The 20,501-nt window shown below is 39.4% G+C and overlaps 1 protein-coding gene across 4 annotated transcripts in view; it reads right to left on the bottom strand.

The window, feature by feature from the left end:
• BMPR1B (bone morphogenetic protein receptor type 1B) overlaps window positions 1–20,501 on the bottom strand; it is a 233,619-nt gene that overhangs the window by 168,240 nt on the left and 44,878 nt on the right. For 2 of the 4 annotated variants that reach the window (XM_077177086.1, XM_077177087.1), the window contains exon 2: window positions 19,680–19,750. The gene's annotated coding sequence lies outside the window, so the exon portion shown is untranslated. Of the gene's footprint in view, window positions 1–3,760; window positions 3,829–19,679; window positions 19,751–20,501 lie in introns of those variants that run through there. The other 2 variants (XM_077177088.1, XM_077177089.1) reach the window with 2 other exon arrangements.

Below are 20,501 nucleotides of genomic sequence, written 5' to 3'. Positions count from 1 at the left end.
ATGATAATGATTATTAAATATTATTAGTAGTATAATGCACTTGAAAGGAGTTTAAACTCACGAAAATAAACACTTGATTTTCTAACCCAGACTTCAGAAAACAAATACACTTCTTTCATGTCCTAGAATAGCAATCATGGGGGGTTTAGCATTGCAATTTTTAGTTTGTTCACTTATTTTTTAAGACTTTTTTTTCCCCACCCACAGATTTGAATAAGATTAAATCCACAAGGCTATTTTTATTAAACTTTCTCCAGCAGCACTTAGAAAGCTGGCTGCCTCTTGTCCCTGAGCAGCTCATGTCAAAGCCTGGGATCCAGCTGCACAGGCAGAACATTTCTCATGAGCATCACATTTTACAGGTAGGTGCTACAGACATAAGCAATTCCTGACCACTCTACAAGCCCAGCCTATGGACCTACTCTAACCATGGCCCCATGTGTAAGTCTATTACTGAATATATTAAATATTCACACAGAAGACATTGGTAATTTGCTTTTAGATGAAAGCATGGCTTTAGGAGGTATTGGTAACAGAAATGACCTTTCCAGGGCTTTTAATTTCACAGTAGGTTTATTTTTATGCTTCTAGTCCATTAACACAGTGCCAAGAAACAATCTTGTGTTGCTTAATTTAAAAGCTATTAACTTTTCATCTGAAAATAATATTTAAGGTTATTAAGCTATGAAGCAATAATAGCTATATTTGCAAAATTCCAGAATTCTTGCATAGGGAACTGCCTATTAAGTCAGCTACACTTTCCTTCTAACCTGTCCTTGGTAAAAACTTTGGGCCACAGGCAGTTTATCTGGTTTTGGTGCAAACTGTCACATACATATTTGGTATTGTCTGTGAGCTTGCAGCAACAGTATCATCCCAGAAAGGGCTGTAAACATTCCAGCCTAATTGAGGGAACAGAGCTCATGCTAGGACATAAAACGTGCCCTAATTTTGCCTCATGCACAAACACAAGAGCCATCTACTCCACATACCTATTATACCTGTACTACAGTGTTTTTATTCAGCTATCCTGATAGGCACTAATTTGTCACATGACACTGTTGGAAGGTTGTTGGGTGAAATGTACAAAGAATATCACACATTTTATGCTCCCTGTAAGTTATAAACTTATTAACTACTCTTCTGATCTAGTTCATCTCTGACAACACACTTGCTCTCTATTATTTTTGGCTTGGATCACAGCATTACTTTTTTCTACTTCTTTTTTTACTGCTTATTAGGTTCAAGAACTGAGGAGGAAAATAATTTCCCCAGCAGAAGCCTCCAGAATTAGAGAATGTCCTCCAAGTAAAAGCCTCAGCTTTTATGAGTCCTTCTTAAGTGTAAGTCTTGTGCTAAGGCAAGGGAAAGAGAGGGGTGAACTTGGCTACCACTTAGTTAAAAAGCTGATTCCAAGAATCAATTGATACCCCACTGGATATCCCATTTCCACTGTTCTTCTAGGGAAAGCAGGTGAGGGACTGAAAGACTTAGCACCCCCTCATGTCTGTTCTGAAAAACTGCTAGAAAGGCAGCATGGAAAGAACACTTCAGAGATCAGAAGAACTTATGGTCTGATGTGCAACCATTATGCCTCCGCAAATAAAGATGACTCATCATCACATTTGTTTTTGTTCCTTCATCACCATCTCTCACTTACAGCACAATTCAGCTCTGCTGGAATCCAGCACAATTTCCTGCTAAGCTTCAACAGGAGGATGATCAGGCTATTAATGGACAGAAGGTGCAATGGGTACAAAAGCTGCTGTGACTTGCACAGATGAAGTATGAGAGTAGCCATCAACAGCTTCTGCTCTGGAAGATGAAGCCCTCTAGAAATGAATAGAGACTCTCTGACTTTGTGGTCCTTTTCCTTCCTTTTGTTTCACTCAATATCTTTCAGATACAACTTTTTATGCGTTCAAATCTAACTGGTAACATCTTCACAAACATACACCAGCATTTTGATATCAAAACTTTTCCTAGCTTTCTATAAAAATCTTGGATATTTATTATGGAAAAAAAAGGTAAAATACAATATGCATATGTTCTTTGCCAAAGAGAACAAGTCTTATTTGGGCTTCACAGATTAAGGAAATGGTTCAAGAAGAGCTGAGTAAAAATGGCATTTCTGGGACGCTGCTAAAGCCAGCAAGAAAAGTTCTTGAAAGGAATAAATCTAACAACGTTACAGGATAGATACCTACTTCATGTTTTAAATACTAAAAACTTTGGTAGGTCTTATAACCCTCCCATACTCAAATAAAGGCTCTACACTAGGACAGTTTTATAACATTTAATTCTGCACGCCCTATGTGGCCTGTATTAGTATTTACACAGTAAGTTACTGTGGGCTAACACAATCACTGAACCAAGTGCCTTAGACTGCCCACTCCATATAAAATCTTTGGTTGGAACAAGAGCAAATGTGTGCAGAGTGGTTACTTTCTGTTTGCTTGAGATTTCTTCTGCTTCATTTGTAAATCCCTCCTTTCCTGACCATCAGCATAACAGGAAAGTGAGATGAAGGCTGTACAAACCTTCAAGAAGCTATCCAAGGGATCTTGAACTTTGCATGTCTGCCTCTTCCTAGTACCTCACTGTACACAAAATCTGGCACCACCAGGGAGAAAATCAAGTGAGCTAGTACATTTTTTTCAGACCCTATAATTAGATGAGGAAGTCTTAAAAATGTTGAGAAGCAGATGTCCTTTGAAGAAAAGCAACATAATGGATTTATGCTTTTTGGCCAAAACATCAACCCAAAAGCTGTTCTCCTTAAAAAAAAAAAAGTCAAGAAACTTGACAATTTCACAAAAGAGAATATTAGCATAAAATATTGTAGCCTTTGTTTCTAATTCTTGCACATTTCACTACTGCTTAGCTTCTAGATCACTTAACATCAAGTCAATCAAGTCCTGAATCCATCCCACGGGGTTTTTGTTTGTGGTTCTCTTGATTGCTTGTGGATTTTTCCCCCAGTTTTTCTTTTCCTGCCATTCCTTGAAGGACTTCTGATTTTTAATGATACTCATTTGGACAGTTTGATGGCTTTCAAAGACAGAAGCAGTAATCTCTGCTTTTCTGTCTCAAACAGAAAAAGGTTAACTATGTCTGACATTAACGACCAGTGCAAGATTTCAAAATGCAGCTATGGATGTACATGAAGAGCAGGAAGAAGTACTGAAGGGAGGCAAGAAGCTTTTCACTGGATTAAATGTCACTGTGCTGCAGGTCTATGCTGTATAATATGATAGCGAGCATCACACATACAAGGACAGATTTAGCAGCTCCAAGAAACTTTCAGACTTAAAGAAACTCCAGTCTTGCTGTACAAATTTTTTACTCAACCACTGAGAATACTGAACAGAGTATGTCTCTTCAAAGCCTACAGTTGAATTTTTGCTGTCTCTTGTAACTTTGACATGCAAGTTTCAAACTCTCAGCTCCAGTATTTTGTTAGTATCCAAGCTCATACCTTTCCACTCTATTCTTTCAAATGATAATTTGTAGACAGCACCCACACACTTCCTTTGAGAACTCCAGCTATTACAGCTATATAGCAATTATTCCTTCTTTGTTGGCTGTGAAAGAAATAACCAAAAAAAGAAAGCTACATCTATGTTAACCAAACCAATAACATGAAAACATGCAGCTACGTTTAGGAGCTCATTAGCAAAAAGCACAGACATACAGACATTCCCCTACACAAAACCTCTTTCAGCAGCGTCACATATAGAATACTTTCTGCATTTGTCACCTTTCAGGTCTGAGTTTCCAGCACGCTTCTTGTTATATGCAATTAGCCCCATGCCAAGGTTTGGTACATTTCATAATAAATCCCTGACCACATTTGCTTCGGGCTTGGCAGCTCTGGAAAGGCTCTATTCATCAGGGCAGCAGTAAGCCACAGGACTCACCACACAACTCACTCACAGAATTCCAGCACGCTACGCTTTTCAACAAGCCATCCCCTCCCTCCTCCTCTCCAACGGCCTGACATATGACTGTGATTAAGTAGGATATGAAAAAGCTCCAATCCATTTTTCTCTTTTTCATCTCTCTTTTCACCTCTTTTCCCTTCAGACAACACAGACACACCTTCCCCCCCCTCAGGAAAACCCTGCCTTCCCCTCCCCAGGCTGCATGGTAGATAGGAATCCTTTTTTTTTTCCCCATTGCCTGTATTTGAAACAGTAACCATCTATTACTTTCAGGAAGGCTGTGTCTCCTTCTCAGGTTTCTCCAGCTTTGGAGCATTACCCTCCCAGCACAGCAGCACATGAGGCTGGCTCTCAGCTGGGAACACTCTCTGAGAGGCACCTGAGAAGAACAGAAAAGGAGCAAGAACAACCACTGGCAATTGGGCCATCTGTTCATGAACAATGCAAACGAAAACCCCTCCCATTTCCAACATTCAACCAGCTCCCACGACAGAGAGGGAGTTGGGAGAGACACCGTGGAAGCATGCATGCCACAGGGAGTATGAGTGGGGAAATTGTTATCTCCATCACACACAGACTGGATTCCTCTCTTCACCGCGCTGCGCAACAGCCTTGCTGGCAACACTGGGATAACCCATTTCCCAAAAAACCCACTCAGAAGAAAGCAGAGCCCTGGATAAAGAGGCTCCATCAATGCAAGCCTGAAAAAGGCTTTTCTTTTATCTAAGAAAGGGTGAAGAACTTTTGTTAAATCGGAATTATTTCATCTTTCATAGAAGGGCATGCAAATTGTTACACCAGTACATAGTTTGACTCGGGTAACCCATACAACAACTTCCAGCAGTGCCAAATCACCCTTGCCTGTGTTGCCACCCTCCTTTCATCTCCAGGCACACATTCTCAAAGCTTCATTTCTTTCTCAGCAACTCGTGTACTTTCTGCCACAGGAACTGCCACAGGAATAAGTGGGACACTGCTAAGCTGCAAAACCTCTATTGTACACTTCTGACAGGCAAAAGATGGACAAAATGACATTAAAAGGGCATCAAGTAAGCTCAAAAAAAAGCTGCATCTCAAGGGTTACAGCCAGAAACCAATACACAGCATGGAAAAGGTCATGTTGTAGTAACAGGTCAGGTTTTCTGCAGGACTGATTTCTCCTGAGGTCCCTCCTTTCAGGATCTATTCTCTCCAGAGAACTCTCCCTCTGCCAGAAATCTGTTCACTCCAAAGCCTGAATACAAATTACAACACCCCCTTTTAACACAAAGCATAAAGGCATGCCACAGCTAACTACACCCAATGGCAAAAACTAATGAGAAATTAAAAGAGAAATTATACCAGGAGTTTATCTAATCCTATCTTTTCCTTGTTAATCTACCCTTTAGCTTGCCAAAACACTAAACTAAACATGCATCCTAATTTTATGTCATTCCCTTGCTTGCCTGGAGCTGCTGAATACCAGAATTTACAGTGAGATATCCTCACAATTCTTTTTCTTCTTAATTCATCTTTTACTGAATCCAGTACTCTAAAACCAGTACAGTAACTGCCTATGGCATAATGAAGTCAGAAAATACTCATTATCAAACTGCATCAGCCGCAGAGTGTGTTTGACTCATCCAAAGACAAGTCAAACTTGCCTGAGACTTTTATAGTTATGTAGCTTGTGCTTAATGTCATTCATAAGAGCTGAGCCCACCTCCTGCTCAAGAAGTGCCTGTGTGTGCATCCCAGCTGCACTCCCTCCAACGAGGGCACAGTTTCATTCACAGGTTTTGGAGCAGCTGATCATGCAGCATCACACCGTGTTTCCAAGGTTCCTGTTTACCTCAACACATGGCACTGCTGTAACAGGATCAAAAGCTGGAAGAGCTGAAACATTATTTAATAAAAAACTATGCTAAATTTACACTTTACCTTGAAAGATCCTTCAGGAGTTTTTACAAAGCTCTCTCATGATCATTTCATGACTGTGTACACAAAGCCCTGGGACAGAGGAGCACTTAGGCATCCCCAAAAGCCCTTTGCAAGTACAGAGGTGTGTATATGAAGTTTTACCAAGTCACTAAAGTTATCCAGCACACATTGGCTGTTACTTTGTTAATAAAAGTGAGAAAAACTGGAATCAGAGTTTCTGCAACGTGCTCCTCTCACCAACCATTAGTCTTGCTTCTAAGCTTACCAGACCTTTCACAGACAGCAGAGAAGTGTAGATGTTTAACGTGAGTACAAATGGTACCAGCTCTACTCAGAGGCAAAAGTCCAATCCATCTGTTTTTACAAATACATACACTTAACTTTAATCTAAGCACTATTTACAAAAATGCATGCAGACATAAAAGAGCATAATAAATTAATAGCTCACAAGAGGCAACGATGACTAATGACAGATCTTACTCTCCTTTCCAAAGCCCTGGCCCAAGGGAACACAGCAGATAAAATTACCTAAGTTGACTTTCTGTGTTTCTGTTAAGCCAAAACTTTGGTGTATTGTGAACTGTCTGTGTGATGTTTCCCAGCTGGGAGACATAAGCTTTCCTAAACAACTCAGGGCTTTAACGTGACCTTAACATCGTCATCTTCTTTCATACAGCCAAGGATATGCTTGTTAGTTTATATGGGGTTTATCTTATTCATCAAATTCTGCTGCCTGAGCACTGATATTGCCTACTTGTGGCCATACAGTCAACAAGACCCTGCAAGAACCTCTCCAGTAATCTGACTCCTGCCCATGGTCAGCAGTCAGTAAAACTGTAAGGAAGCAGTTGTGCAAAACCCTTCTTGGGCAATTACTACGTGATTGAAATGGTCCCACCAATGCAAATATGCTCTATAAATCCTTTTAAATCTGCACACTTGCCCTGCATTTCTTCGATGAAAATTGTCACCAGTGGATTTTGGGTGCTGCCAAATTGTTACATATAAGCAATGCATTACCTGAGTCAGAGCTGAAAGTTGAGAGCCAAAGCAAGATGGTGCTCTGAAATTCCTGACACTTCTGCAGCTGCATGCAAATGTCAGCTCCTGACAGATTATTTTCAGTGTATTTGTTGACATAAACAGTATAGATAGTGTGTTATAAAATCAAGAAGTGAAAATGTCATTTCTTCTTTAACCTAGGAAAACCTGACTGGCATTCACCAGAGCTCTTCACATCCCACATCTCGTGTTGCAGGGATCACTTACAGAAATCTGCATAGGCTTTTCTATTCCCTTTATCCTGGACTGTAGCGTGATTATACATGGAAGAGCAGCATGTGTGCACATGCACTTGCAATTGAAAAAACCTCCTCTTACAATTTTTTTCCTCCCCTAAATTACCTTTTCCAACACATTTCCCAGGTGATCATCCCATTTCTTAGAACTGAACTGTGCATTTTTTATTACCCTGCATTCCTCTTTAACAAACTTTTAACAATTTTGTGTCTACCAAAAGCCCACATTTTGACCAAACTTTGGAAATATTAGCAAATATCTCAAAGGGCACAAGTCTTGACCCTTTGTTGATAAGATTTCCCCACGTGAAACACTAGTGCTCTATCATCTGCTCTGATGGTGCAGTTCCACAAGCATGTACTCCAATAAGGCCAAGACTCCCTGTCCAACAGCAAGTTTTATGGCATTTCTGTCATTTCCCTTGCTCATCTTCCTGAGCCAGGTTCACCATGGCACCAGTTGTGCTGATAAAGAGGAGAAGTATCATGCCTGAATAAATTCCTCTTGCATAATTTCATCTTAATAGTGTGAATCCTGTTTATGAAAAATGTTTACATCATGGCACGGAAAACCACAATTTTGTGTGGGAGGGCAGACCGGGCAAAGGGAGAGGAGAAAACATCCTGTCATGGAAAATTCTCCCTCAGTAAAAGAGGAAAAAAAATCTCCACAAATTATACCCTGGCAAACACTAGCTTCCAGAAAATAGCCCAATTTACTTCAGTACAGTTCAAATATTTAATATCAATTAATTATTAATATGCAGAATTAAAAATTGCAATATGTGGTTGAATGAGATGGTAACTGCAGCTTGTGGATGCTCAGTACCTAAGAAAGCAGTGAAAGCTCATGACAAAAAAAAAAAAAAGGGAAACCATTAACAGGTATCAAACCATTCTGCTGACATAAATAAATTTTAATTATTTTTTTTAAAGTAATTTTATCTCAGTAGATTTTATGCCAGATCAGGTATCATCCTTCTTCCTGCAGCTGGTACAAGGCAGCTATAAATACATCATTGTGTGTTCTGCCAGGCTGACAAATACATGAGCAAGTTCTCACATCTGACCTGGTTCAAATCCACAGGGCTTGGCTGGGCTGCAGGGCACAGATGCAGTGACAAGTATTGATGAGCACAGCCTCACAAGGTAACAGGCACTTCTGGACTCTCCAGAACACCCAGGGCTCAGGCACCAATATTTGGGATCAACACAGTGACTTCCACAACATATTTTTTCTTATTTAAAGATATGTGAATGAACAATGTTTCTAATCACTACTGAAATTTAAAAAAAAATTCTTTACCACACACAATCAAAATCTTTTGGCAAATTTTGAAGTCTTAGATCTGTTGGGAAGCTTTCAATTCACTTCACTGGGGAATGGATTGGGCTTTTTATCTCTTACCTGCAGCTGATTCAGCTCTAGCTTAGACTGACAAAATCCTGCCAACTTTACCATGTCACTTCATAATAAACTGGGGTTTTTTAATTGAACCTAACTGAAAGACTGAGCTTGTGATGACTGCTTGCAATTACATTTTCATTTCCCTTCATTGACTATGCACATAAGTGCTGTAAATCTCTATAATTTTAAATGAGGTCTTCAAGGGTAATTTTGGCAGCCAAAGAGAAGTAGGCATCATGTTTGAAGTATTGAAGGATCCTTTTTTCTTTTTTTAATCTTTTGGACTCAGATCAGTCTCAAACAAATTCATTGCTCACCTATCTCAGATGACATTTTAATTGCAGCTTTTAACTACACGTACACTAATGGAGGAAAACTGGGTATAAAGTTCTTAGAGTGCACATTCAGATGGAGGGCCTTTACTGTGGATTTGGTATGCACTGCTGAACTTTATATTATATAAATATATTTAAATGCAACTGGGGAAAAAAGTGCCTCTAAATTAAACTTTCTGGATGTCAGAGGATTTTTTAAACTTCATTTAAAACCAAAATGTAATTTCATAATTTGTGGAGTTATGCAAAAAATTTCCTAAATCTCCGTCTCTCCCACTGCTTTTTGTTTAGGTTTTTTTGCATTTTTTGCATTCTTTCAAAAATTGCCACAGTGAGTGTGCATATATATATATATATATATTTATATGCCCAGAGCTAGAAAATGTCAAAGGTCTACCTGATGTTTTTATTTACTCATTTTGCTTTCAGGCATCAAAAAATTTCTTTTTTTCAAGTCAATACTGTGATCCTCATAAAAGGAGTTCTCTAGGTTATCTTTATATGAAAAGCCCCAATGACAATATTTACATCCGTGAAAACATTTTAAAAGCACAGAAGGATGCAAAAAAGGCATGCAAAGAAGGCAAGTGGAATTCACAACTACATGAAACAAAAAAAAGGAATGTCTACTTGCTGCCCTGGGGCTCTTTCCACACAGTACCACATTTGCTAAGGTCCTTTCTTTTCTTTTGTAGCACTAGGGTTCAGTGCAATTCTTCACATGGGTATAAATGCCAGAGATGTATGTGGAATAACAGTATTCAAAGGTTTCACGTGTTTGTTGGTGTTTTAGATATGTATACTTTAAAATCAAAAATAGCATTGCTGTGGAAGCCTTGAGGCTGAAATCGGCTTCTTTCAACTTATTTTCTCAAAGTGACACTTTCTGTTGTTGCAGCTTTGCAATATTAATTGCTTAGCTTCTTTCTTCTGGTGAATGATATTTATAACAAACATAACTAGCTCAATGCAGCTGAAAGCCATTAAAGTAAAAAAAAGTAGGAATCACCCATTCCATCTGCTTTTCATAACAAAGGGATACAAAGACCATATTGAACATTCATTACTGTTTCTCTAAACCGATATTCCCAAAAGAAAAGCCCAGCATCCAACCTCAAAATGTGCAACATGTCTTAGAGGCATAAAAAAAGGAAATTGAAATTAAATAGGAAAACACACACTGCAAATAATGTACAGACAATTAAATATGTAAATAAAATATTCGATTATTGAAAATTCCTGTAATTAAAAATTACAGGAAGCAAATATTTACTCAACTTTTGTAACTACTTGAAATCAAATACCAATTTGAAGATTGGTCAATCAAAGCCATTTGAGGATTTTGATGTCTGAGTATCAAGAAATATCTTTGTCAGATGGAAGTGTCAAAACAGTGCATTAACACATTACATTAATTACAAAACAGTAGACTAAAAACTTCACAGAAGAGCAGCGTGCCTTACATACTGCTGTAAAAACTGAAAGGCAAAACTTTTTAATGACTAAAACTACAACAACACATTTCTAGCATACAGCTATGAAAACTGAAAGAAAACCTGCACAGTAACATATTAGGGGAGAATGCAACCAGAGGTGCTCAACCACCCACTGCCATCAGCTGGTGCCTTTTCTGCTGGCCTTGGCTGGACATAATCGGGGACAGACCACAGGTAACCCCTTGCTGCACAAAGATTTCCAGCTTTGAGGCAAATCCTGAAACCTTCACTCAGTAATTGAAAAAATACATTTTCTGATGGGAAATGTCAATATGAAAGCATACCTATTAGAGCAGAAAGCAGTGAGAGCAGTGCCTTGTACATTGACCACAGAGAAGGGCTTGTAATTACAGTTTTAGACTGTTCTGGAAAACTGATTACCAGTACTAAAACACTGCAGAAGGCATGCACAAAGTGAGTTCATGCAGAAATCTGACAAAACTACTCATAACAATTCCTTTCCTCAAGCCACTAACATCTCAGGGCAATATTTCTTCACTCAAGTTAAAAATCTGATTTTTCACTGAAGTTATGAGTCTCATATATTTAACAAAATCGATAACCACATGATGTTAAAAAGTTACCTAGAATTCAATGAAAAGTTTTAACTACATTTTAAGATATTCCATAAAGTCTAAAAAATCCTTACATCTCTGTGACTTCTCTAGACTGAAGGACTAAAATAAATATTCTAGGTACTTATTCCTCAACAAAATACTCACATCTCATTTATATTAGAAATTTTATGGAAATCGCCAGAAAGATCTGGCATCTAAAAGAACCATTTACTACAATTTTTTTGTAATTCAGATCCCTTTGATTTCCCAACTATACCATCCTACTTTGCACAGGGCTTGAAATTTTAAAAGCTCATGAGAAGTTATAGTCCAAAATGCTACTGCCTCTATTGAAAAATTGGTGCTTGAATTTTGAAGACTTTTTGAAAATCCAGAAATAGAGACTTATGTATTAACTCCAGCAGCATCATGCTTCAGATGCAGCTGAACAACTTCTTGAAGAAACAAGACAACCTGAACCTAAAACATGATACATTGCCTGATGAAGGATTAGTTTTGCGATCCTAAAAACTTAGAATTGGAAATGTAAAAAGTCTTGTTGTTACTTTGCTGTATACAAAAATCTTAGAAAAAGTTTAGATAAAGCTTTAAATCTGCTCTATGTAAAATAAATGTCTCCCCTTCCCACCCCACCGCCCCCCCAAGCTGATACTTTTGTCAAAAACAGAGCACAAAATACTGCTTAGAAAGAAGCAAATATAGATTTATTTAAACAACACCTTAAAGAAGCAAAGCAGGCTACAGCTCACCTTTGATAGCACATTACAGCCATTCTAAAGGTGTTTGTTTAATCTTTCTAGTCAAAGAAGCAAAAAGACTAACTAGTCTTTGTGAGCTTAGTGCAATAAAGCTTTCTGCTCTCAGGAAGTCCAGGGTTTCTGAGAGCAGCTTTCCAGCCCCAAATTGCATTGTAAGTATTCCCACTATTTTACAAAAATTATAGCATCATATCATGCATTGTGTAAGGCCCAAAGACTGTGGGGCACTTCTCTCATTGTCAAATATTTTTTTCCTTCTGGGTTGTACCAAAAATAAATACCAGAGACCTGGTGAGAGTCATGACATATGTGAACTTGCTCATTAACTGCTCAGAATGTCACCATTTCTAGCCTCCTTTTTAAGGACTTTTATACAAGCTCATGTTACAATCTGAATTTTAACATATTTGTATAGGGTGTCCCTTCTCCATGGCATATTTATACCCTGTGAGCAGTTTCTTCTTCAAGCTACTGAAGGGGTATGCCTGTCTCTTCAGAATGAGCAATCCATCGAGTTTTAGGATTAAAAAAAATAATTTTAAATCCCATTCTCAATTCAGTGTCAGGATCAGTCCTTCCTCTAGCAGCATATGAAACAAGCATGATTTTGTTCTTCATTTCTCAAGGCCGAACAACTGAGGTTTTTCCTGGAATTTAAACTAAATTAACGACTAATACCACCATAAACAAAACAACTCTTCCACCCCCCAGTTCTTTGGTATTACTCTTTAAGGACAGTCATAAAGCTGCAAAGAAAGAGACAGAACACTCAATAGCTTTTAAACAAATGCTACCACATTTTAAACATGTGCATGTTTGCCAAAGCTCTAAGCCTCTATTGCTCAAACCACTTGTGGTTTCTCAGCACTTCTTTTTTGAATGATTGTGTCTTTATAAAATAAACATGTTTGAGACTAAATTACTTGTGTGTCTGTTGGGAATAATTATAAAATTAGCTCGTTCTAATTTACACTTGTGGGTTTTAAAAACATAGCCAAATAGCATAGTGAGTCTCCTGGTGAAACCAAAGCCTGGCATGTCAAACATAGTTTAAATCACACACATGGACTTTGATTTTCTCAGTGCAGCAGTCTGATCTCTGCAGCAGGCTTAGTCCTTTAGTTTTGACTTCTAATTCTCCAAGTAAGTATTCCTTTTGTAGGTCTCCAGAGACATTAATTCAGTGTGCCAACAGGTTGTGCAGTATATAACACTAGTAATTCAACTCCAGGCACAGAGCTGTGATTTTCAAAATGTACTATCTCCACGTGTGGTTTCAGTAGTTTGCAATATGTCGTTCATCCATGACACATAGAAGAGCTTTGGTTGCTGAATATCTCAGTGTCCCAAACACAATGGACAGATGTGCTACAGCTCCAACCACATTACCTAGGAATATTTAGGTCCAATTAAAACTATTCAGGGGAGCAACACCTGATCAATTTTAGCTGTTTCCCTCAGTCCCACTGATTTCAGTGATCTAAATTATGTTTTTCCCAGGAAGAGAAAATATCACACTATCACAATGCTTCTGTTGTACGGTCCTGGCACAATATATTACACTTTTGTGCATTAGGTAGTCACAGCAGCAGGTAATAGCTTCCAGGGAACTGCAATGACCAACTTAGTTCCAAAGTGCTTTCTGCTATTCTACTAGACAACACTGGTTGATGTAGTCAGTATTTTCTTACTAATATGCTAGGATTCAGTTAAAATAGTCTCAGTCAGCTACTGGCAACTCCAGAAAGTTAAAATCTTACTCAGCTTCCTCCTCTTTTACTCTGGTCTTGCCACACAACACATTTTCAACAGTGGATTTACAGCTCCATGAATCCACAAGATGTGCACTTGTGATGAAAATTATTCATCTCATTTAATGCCACAGGTTTGTTTTCACTATCAGCGGATAGAACTTCTGTTTGGCATCCCACAGTTCGCTTTTTTATCCAAGGCCAAGGGAGACGCAAATTGTACTTTCTGTACCAAGATAAGGTGGGTTTAGTTTCTGTGTTTACATCCTGCTTTTTATCCTTTGAGGCTGCCAAGGTTACATTATCCAGGCCTTGCCACTACTGTTTAACCTTATTTACATCATTTCATAAATACCTGAATAAGTCTTTTTTAAATTACATCATAACTAATACTTTAACCAGCAAGTTATCCATGAAGAGTTTGTGGTGTCAGACTTGTTTCACATTTCTCAAGCACTGTAAATTCTCCTTCCTCTATATTAGAGACTTTTGATTAGTTTTTTTCTACCTCTTCTCCCTCTACATTATAAATATATATCTCAGCAAATCTCACTCCCAGTCTGATCCAAACTTCAGTCCAGCTGGGTATAGTACTACATCATACCATCAACCCCTTCATTCCCTTTTCCTCCCCTACTTAAAAAAAAAAAAAAAACAAAACAAAAACTTCCTGCACATCTTCCTGCCTTCCACAATATATGCCTATGTATGAATACATATATATTTATTTACAGAATATTTATATATGTATATGTGTCTATTAAACAAATCCACATATATGTATATTCTCATGCACATTTAGGTGGCTGAGGCAGGGTGCAAAACACTACACCCTACACTGCCACTTTTTCACATCCTCCACGGCACATTTTACCCAGTTTGTTCTCAGGGGTCGATTCATTCTCTAACCCAATAAAAAAGTCAATAATAAACATTGTATTTAACAGCCTGAACTACACGTGGGGTATTTTACCAGCATGGTTTTCAAGTGCACTTGAGTTTACCTTCTGGCTATTCTGAAGAATGAGTAACTCGTTCCACTCCATTCAGCAACATCCACTCCTCCCCCAACCTCCCACTTTTGGACTGATCACCTTTTAGAAACAAAATAAAATGAGCCACTCTGTGAGAAAGAGGTGCATTCCCCAGTATTAAGATTTTAGTCACCTTCCTGAGCTGAAAATGGCCTACCAGTAACCTAGAACAGACTATTTTGTTAGAATGTGAAACAGGAAAGGTAACAAAATGTCCCCGTGCATAATTTTCTACACAATTCAGCCTTGCCCTGTTGATATTTGTTGAAAATTATAACATGTACCTATCAACTGAATCATGAGAACAGTTACTGAAAGATAGTTCCCAACACAAAACATCACACACTTCACTGGCTCTGTGATTCCACTTGCAGCTTTATACACCACTGAAAACATAAATACCTCTCAATTCTCCTCCTTCAATAGAAAAATAACAATAAATCTTTGCAACTGTAGTTACTGGCTGTTTCAGAGGCCTGGCTTAGGATGTGGATAATTAGGTTACAATCAATTAGTGGAAATATCCAAAATAAACAAGTCAAGACAACATCCAACTTCCTGGAAAGTTAAGCTCCCCCAGCAAACCAAACATTTCAGGAGTATTAAAGCTCTGTTCTTATTTTAGGAAAACAGCAACACTATTTTCCCTGCTTCATTTACAATATAATCATTATTCCTGCACTTTGTTTCCAAAAAAATCACAAAGCAGGTCAAGCTCCTTTGAGGCAAATATTATTTCTGAGGACAGCATTTGCTTTCTGACACAGCTCTCTCTTCAGGGAGAAGACTGACCAGAACATGCATGTGTTCAATTATGAACCAGACAAGTATGTAGTGCCACTCTCCCAAGGGGTTTTTGATTTAAGTCTCAGGGAGGAAAGAATTAGGAAGAAGTGGGGAGGATTGTTGGCTTGAACTTGAACTACGTTCTGGTGAAAAAATTACACTGCTCATCATAACTGGGAGGGAAGATGTAGGAAAAGTTGAAGGGCAGTTTCTGGCCTTCCATTCCCAAGGAGCTGAATTTTCCCAGTCTGAGCTGGCATGCTGCTGGCATGTTTTAAGCAGACTTTTAAAGCATTTGTCCTACTCTCACACCCAATTTACAGACATGACTATCTGTGTATAATACAGAAGTGTATCATGTTGAAAATAAAGCTAAATTAATACTCAAGGGCATTCTGGACCAGACTGCAGGTAGGAGCAGGGAACAGCTTGCATTATTTTCCTTCTTGAAGCCTGCAGCCACTGCAGAAGTATTTAAGCTGAAGTGGTAATTATGATATGGGGAAGCATCACAACTTAACAACTACAACTAACTTTCCATGGCACTGTTAGCTGATCCTGCCTGTATAGCTCAAATTCCTCCCATAGCTACACGTGATCACCCGTTCACACAGCCAGAAACTGAATCTGCCACTGATTAGGTTTGGGAATTTCTGTCATTAAATGCAATCCTTAAATCCTGCTGGATATTGGTAAATTAAAGTGTGAACTCCAAGCTCTTTCACTCCCACAAAGGAACAAAAAGCAAGCAAAGTGCTGCTGCTCTGTTTGTGCAGCCATGGAAAGAACACACCACAGAGACTCCAGATATACTGATTTTCTGAAAGAAAATAGCAAGTCCAATCCAGCCTATGTATATCTATACATATAAATATATATCTATATAAATAAATATACACACATATATATATATATATACATATATATCTGTGTATCTGAGCAAGGCTTAATGGATGTACATGGAGCAATCTCTAAGAAGCCATAACTTCTGCTCAAGGTTCAGAAAATACAAGATTACACTGTTTCACCAGAGAACTGTGCTTTATCCAGGCAACTGATTCTCACCACGATGGGAAGAAAAGTATTTGACTGTAACTAGCAAGTTAACACTGTAGGTACTAACAAATATTTAAGTTTATGCTCTTTTTTAGATTTATTTATTACTTTACAGGAGTTCCCCAGTGTAGGAAAGAAGGGGAAAAAACAAAAAGGAAAAAAGAAATCATATTCAATTAGACCCTAACACAGTAAATTCTCATTTCCTTGAACATGGATTTTTCCAGAATGACATTAAACTCAGGCCACATTAATTTACCAGTAAATTATTATTAATACATTTTCATGTATGTTAGCATAGCAATTTTTCACCCTGCATCTTTAGCAATTTAACACATTCCTTCACTAGGAGTCTACAAGTCCTTCAATAAAATGTCACTTCAGCAGGAAATTGTTTTTCTCCCTTCATGATTGATGGAGAATTCTTCCAACAACAGTTTAACCTGTGAGATTACACATGCTGAGCAAATTTTAAAATCACAGAACATAAATTGTCTTTTCCTCTTTTCCAAACTACTCAAGTTTCAAGAAGTAGACTTATGCTGTGCTGTTTCTGATAGCCTAAACATCAACATACAACTGGAGCCTTCATTCTACCATCCTGGTAAATTCATTGCTGAACAAGTCAGAAGTGCATCTGCAGATGCAGTCGCTGAATAGGCAGTGATTGACTTGGTTAAAGCACATTACCACAGAATCACAGAATTTCTAGGTTGGAGGAGACCTTTAAGATCATCGAGTCCATCCCATGTTCTAACACCTCAACCAGATGATGGCACCAAGTGCCACATCCAGTCTTTTTTTAAACACATCGAGGGATGGTGACTCCACCACCTCCCTGGGTAGATGATTCCAGTATTTGACCACTCTTTCTGTGAAAAACTTCCTCCTTAATTCTAGCCTGTATCTCCCTTGGCACAGCTTGAGACTGTGTCCTCTTGTTCTGTCTGTTGTTGCCCGGAGAAAGAGACCGACCCCCAGCTCACCACAGTCACCCTTCAGGAAATTGAAGAGAGTGATAAGGTCACCTCTGAGTCTCCTTTTCTCCAGGCTGAACAACCCCAGCTCCCTCAGTCGTTCTTCATACGGCTTGTGTTCCAAGCCCCTCACCAGCCTCGTTGCTCTCCTTTGGACACGCTCCAGCATCTCAACGTCCTTCCCAAACTGAGGGCCCAGAACTGGACACAGCACTCAAGGTGTGGCCTCACCAGTGCCCAGTACAGGGCAAGAATGACCTCCCTGCTCCTGCTGGCCACACTATTCCTGATACAGGCCAGGATGCCATTGGCCTTCTTGGCCACCTGGGCACACTGCTGGCTCATGTTCAGCTGACTGTCAACCAGCACACCCAGGTCCCTTTCCTCCTGAGCACTGTCCAGCCACACCGTCCCTAGCCTATAACGTTGCAGGGGGCTATTGTGGCCAAAGTGCAGGATTCGGCACTTAGACTTACTGAACTTCATCCCATTAGATTCTGCCCATCCATCCAACCGTTCCAAGTCCCTCTGCAAAGCCCTCCGTCCCTCTAACAGATCTACACACGCTCCCAGCTTAGTGTCATCTGCAAATTTGCTAATGAAAGACTCTAAACCCTCATCCATGTCATCAATAAAAATATTGAACAGCACTGGCCCCAGCACAGACCCCTGAGGGACACCACTGGTGACTGGCCACCAGCTGGATGCAGCACCATTCACCACCACTCTCTGGGCCCGGCCATCCAGCCAGTTCTGAACCCAGCAAAGAGTGCTCCTGTCCAAGCCAGGGGCTGCCAACTTGTCTGGAGTGTGCTGTGGGAGACAGCGTCAAAGGCCTTGCTGAAATCCAAATAAACAACATCTACAGCCTTTCCTGCATCCACTAGGCGGGTTACCTGGTCATAAAAGGTGACCAGGTTGGTCAAACATGACCTACCCCTCCTAAACCCGTGCTGACTCGGTCTGATACCCTGGCCATCCTGTAAATTCTGTGTGATGGCACTTAATAGAAACTGTTCCATTATCTTGCCAGGTACTGAGGTCAGGCTGACTGGTCTATAATTACCAGGATCCTCCTTTGCACCCTTTTTGTGAATGGCTATCACATTGGCCAGCTTCCAGTCATCCGGAACCTCAGCAGTGAGCCAGGACTGTTGGTAAATGATGGAGAGTGGCTTTGCAAGCTCATTTGCCAGCTCTCTCATTACCCTGGGGTGGATCCCGTCTGGTCCCATAGATTTATGAACATCCAAGCATTTCAGTAGTTCTTTGACTGCCTCTTCTTGGATAATGGGGGGACCATTCTGCTCCCTGACACCATCAACCATTCCAGGCGGGCAGGTTCAATGAGAGACTGCAGCCTCTGTCGCAGGACTAATTAGAAATGACCATGTATGAATTCCAGCCCCTTGGAACAGAAATTGAGCCACACTTCTGCTCTCTACGTGCACTGCATGAAGGTCACATGGATGGTCAATCTGCTGCATGCCTGCTCACTGCTAAACCAGACCAACCCCACAACTAGCAGTTGTCACATCAAACCCACCCCTGCTTTCCAAAATTTGCTAAATGGAAATAAGGAAAGAGAGTCCCACGGAGATTTCTGCATCAAAAACTGTAATTAAGAGTTCAACACTAAGCTGCACGCTCTACTTCTAAATGTTTCTTGCAGGCTTTTCAACACACAAATCTATAAAAAGTCAGACCTTTTAGCACAACACGAAGAGCCATTGATGATTTGTTTGTCCCTTAGGCATGTCCCAAAGTAGACTTCCAGTGTTTTATTCCTTTCTCTGTCTTGTACTTCTGACAAGCATGATAATTATTTGCTGCTTAATTTTGAAGGTGTTATCTCAATTAAAATAGACCTCAAGGTCCTTCTCTCCTCACATCAACCTCTACACTCCCACATGACAATACAGAGCAGTGAAGGTAGCAGCAGGCAAGCCTACACATTCCTTTTACAAGTGGCATGGAGAAAACTCTACTGGTTTTAAGACCCCTTGCTGATTTTGTGAAGGCAAGATGGAGGGAAATTAGGCAGGCCAGTTCAGTGGCACATGGAAAATATCACAAGTACCAGCAGCAGAACAAATTGCTCTCCACTTTGTCATGCTGATCTACAGGTACCTGTTTATCTTCAGAGCTTTAACTGATACCTTTGGTAGAGTTCCACATTCCATTCCCAATACAAGTTACATTATCACACATTGCACTTACTACAAAGCACAAAAGTTGAGAAAAATAGCCCAAAATAAACAAACCCTCCATCGACAAACTCTCTATGAGCTCATAATAATGAACAGTGTCTTATCCTTATCAGCAGATGCTGTCTTACCTTTATCAAGAAAAGCTGAAATGTCCCTTTCTCCTATTCAGCTCTCAGGAACAAAAGAAATGAACTCCACCCTGCGGGCAAAGAACATTTTTTTACTGATTAATGATATTCTGAAAAAAAGGTTTAAATCATTACAAAATAATACAGACCTTCCAATTCTTTGTGATACTCAGGCAAAAATATGATGCTCTGTGGAAAAACACCCACTGGCACATAAGCAGTTATGTATTTACTACTTTATTTTAAGAAGTAACATGCAAATGCTCTTATGAACTGCAGCCCACTGATGGCAAAATATTCAACAATACTGGTTGACAAGGAAAATTACACTTTTATATATTAGGTCCACTTCCAAAATAAAATGCCAATACTTCAATCCACTACCCAATCATCAACTGCAGTTTTCTTTTTCATCTTAACAGAGGACCCAGAAGAATGAGATGACGTGATACACATGACTAAAAATAATTCTGGATCCCCTAATAATTTACATATTTTCTAAAATAAGGATCAACACTCCTCCTTGTTGTAACAAATGCACAAACTCAAACCCTTCCATCGCAGTAGGATGGGATTTTTATGGCAACTGAAGCTAGAAGTCTTAGGCTAAGACCAAGAGTCTCATAAGCAGTAGAGAAACTGAGATTCATTTATTCTGCAGTATAACCATAAAAGCCTTACTGAAGTCCTCAGCAATTGCAGCTTCAGTCAGCTGCAGGGGACTGAAGACAAGGCTGGAAAATGAATCACAGAGGCTAGAAGCAAAAGAGAAGAAGATAGAAGAGCTGCAGAAGGATGATGATGAAAGCTGCTGGAGAACAA

This window comes from Agelaius phoeniceus, chromosome 4 (assembly GCF_051311805.1).
Source record: "Agelaius phoeniceus isolate bAgePho1 chromosome 4, bAgePho1.hap1, whole genome shotgun sequence".
Lineage (NCBI taxonomy): Eukaryota > Metazoa > Chordata > Aves > Passeriformes > Icteridae > Agelaius > Agelaius phoeniceus.
The sequence above is the reverse complement of the archived record's forward strand: the minus strand, read 5'-3'. Positions and strand labels throughout refer to the sequence as shown.